Genomic DNA, 3,339 nt, shown 5'->3' with positions numbered 1-3,339 from the left:
TGTTTGCGTACCGGGGATCCACGCACAGCTTGATGCAGCCACACACAAGGGTGGCCATCAGGGTGAAGGTGGCATTGCGTGTGTTTTTTCCCCCGTTGCCCAGATCTTTACACATCAAGTCCCTTCAGACCTGGTCCATCTTTGATCTCCATATAAATTGGAAGATGGCCCGGGTGTCTGCAGCAGCACAGGTTCTGGGAATAGGCCAGACCTGTGCCACATATAACAGCAATGACACTGCCTCACACCTGATGACCAGGTTTTTTCCCGTGATGGAGAGCGACCGTAGCTTCCATCTGCCCAGTTTCTGCCTCACTTTGCTGATACACTCCTCCCAAGACTTGGCACATGCCCCAGCCCTCTCGAACCAAATACCCAGCACCTTCAGGTGGTCAGTCCTGACGGTGAACAGGATGGAGGATTGGTCGGTCCAGTTCCCGAAGAGCATGGCCTCGCTCTTGTCTCGGTTTACCTTGGCCCCCGAGGCCCGTTTGAACTGGTCACATATGCACATGAATCTGTGCACGGACAGTAGATCCGAGCAAAAAAACGGCGATGTCATCCATGTACAGGGAGGCCTTGACCTGCAGGCCCCCACTGCCGGGAGTAGTCACCCCTCTCAGACTCGCATCCTTCCTGATGGACTCGCAAATGGCTCTATGTAGCACACAAACAAGGCAGGAGAAAGAGGGCAGCCCTGCCTGACTCCAGATCTGACTGGGAAGCTATCTGATTCCCACCCATTGATTGAAACTGCACTGACAATGTTGGTGTGGAGCAGTCTGATCCAATTGCAGATTCCCTCCCCAAAGCCTATTTTGGAGAGAACATCTCTCATATACCTGTGTGATATCCTGTCAAAGGCTTTTTCCTGGTCTAGGCTGATCAGACAGGTATCCAACCCTCTGTCCTGCACATAGGCGATCGTATCCCTGAGGAGTGCGACACTCTCAGCGATCTTCCTGCCCGGTACAGCACAGATTTGGTCAGGGTGAATCACCGACCCCAGAGCAGACCTGACCCGGTTGGCAATAACCTTTGACAGAATTTTGTAATCTGCATTCAACAGTGAGATTGGTCTCCAATTTCTGAGTTCCTCTCTCTCCCCCTCCCGCTTGTAGATGAGGGTGATGATGCCTTTCCTCATGGAGTTAAAAATCACACAACACCAGGTTATAGTCCAACAGGTTTAATTGGAAGCACACTAGCTTTCGGAGCGACGCTCCTTCATCTGGTGATAGTCATGGGGGGAATCACTCATGGTACCTGCCCGAAGCATACTGACATATACCTCCAGCAGGTCCTGGCCAATCAAGTCCCACAGAGCAGGAATTGAGCTCGACCGGTAAGCCGTCGCTTCCAGGAGTTTTATTCTTTTCGAAGGACTCGAGGGCCTTGGTCAGCTCGTCCAGAGATAGCGGCTGGTCCAGCCTCTCCTGTGCTCTGTCGTATAAGACCTCCATGATAGAGGACAGGGAACCTTTTCAAATGCCTCATTGACATCCATACAGATCACATCCACCACTCTGGCTTCATCAATCCTCTTGGTTACTTCTTCAAAAAAACTCAGTCAAGTTAGTGAGACACGAGTTCATCAAACTCAATGTAAATAAATTGCATGCAAAGGGAATTCCATTCAAGTGTTTTTATTTCAAAATGTGTGTACATTTAGTGTGAACATAATCTCAGTTTTGCATATAAATGACTATGTCATTTCCTATTGGCACTTAATGAGGTTCACATTATATATAACTCAGTCATATCTCCAGGTTAATTAATGAGAGGAATTAAAGTGAAAATTATTGACAGATACATCAAAGATTGCTCACATTTAAAACTATTGGATGGTGGGGGGTTTAGTTAGCTAAGTTGGCTGGGGCATGGTTTAGAATAATACCAGCAATGTGGGTTTGATTTCTATTCTGGTACGATCCTGGGACCTACTTCCCCTTCCCTTGAGAGTGGATGAGAATCACAAGTTAAAAATATCCCAATGTTCAATAGCCTCTGCATTAAAAAATGCTTCTCCTAACCTCATTCCTAAATGGCTTGCCTCTGATACTGTATGCCCTGGTTCCAGAAGCTTCCTGCTCGCACCTCCCAACCAGCCAAGATAAACAAGCTTCCTGTATATCAGCTCTGCATTATCAGCTCTGAAGTGCAGTCGTCACTTTCTCCTCGAAGCTTCCTGTATATACCTTGTTCATCCTTCTAATTATCTTGTAAATTTCTTTGCAATCTCCTCTAATTCTTCTAAACTCTATAGAACACAGGCCTAGTGTCCTGAATCTCTCCTCAAATGTTAGTCCTGTCATCACAGGAATTCGTCTGGTGCACCTCCACTGAGCTCTGAAATGAAGTAACTATAGTCACCTTAGGCAAGGGAAAGAAAACTGCTCACAATACTCCAGTTGCAGGCTGACACACATGAAATGGAGACATGTCATAGTGATTTTAAAGCAATTAGTGGCAATATTTTTAATGTATTTTCTGCTGTAGTTCCTGGCAATTACTGGCATTTCATCAGTCTATTTTCTTTATTTACTTCTGAGTTTCACTTTTTTTTGTCATGAGAAGGAGTTTGAACTCCCTGATGGCTGAATGGACAATTTCAAGAGTGGATCATTGAGCAGTTGGGGAAGAGATGGGTGATTGGCCATTTTAATGGTGGGAGGTCATGATTAGGCCACTTGTGAAATGTTGCCTGCAATTCTGGTCTCCTTCCTATCGGAAGAATGTTGTGAAACTTGGAAAGGTTTAGAAAAGATTTACAAGGATGTTGCCAGGGTTGGAGGGTTTGACTATATGGAGAGGCTAAATAGACTGGGGCTGTTTTCCCTGGAGCATCAGAGGCTGAGGGGTCACCTTGTAGATATTCATACAACCACGAGGGGCATGGATAAAATAAATAGGCAAGGTCTTTTCCCTGGGATACAGGAGTCCAGATTTGAGATCATAGTCTTAAGGTGAGAGGAGAAAATTTAAAGGGACATAAGGGGCAACTTTTTCACACAGAAAGTGGTGCGTGTATGGAATGAGCTGCCAGAGGACGTGGTGGAGGTTGGTACAATTACAATATTTTAAAGGCATCTGGATAGGTATATGAATATTAAGGGTTTAGAGGAATATAGAGATGGAAATGTGTTGCTGAAAAAGCGCAGCAGGTCAGGCAGCATCTAAGGAACAGGAGAATCGACGTTTCGGGCATTAGCCCTTCTTCAGGAATGAGGAAAGTTGGTCCAGCAGGCTAAGATAAAAGATAGGGAGGAGGGACTTGGGGGAGGGGCGCCGGAAATGTGATAGGTGGAAAGAGGACAAGGTGAGGGTGATAGGTCAGAC

This window comes from Chiloscyllium plagiosum, chromosome 24 (assembly GCF_004010195.1).
Source record: "Chiloscyllium plagiosum isolate BGI_BamShark_2017 chromosome 24, ASM401019v2, whole genome shotgun sequence".
Classification (NCBI taxonomy): domain Eukaryota; kingdom Metazoa; phylum Chordata; class Chondrichthyes; order Orectolobiformes; family Hemiscylliidae; genus Chiloscyllium; species Chiloscyllium plagiosum.
The sequence above is the reverse complement of the archived record's forward strand: the minus strand, read 5'-3'. Positions refer to the sequence as shown.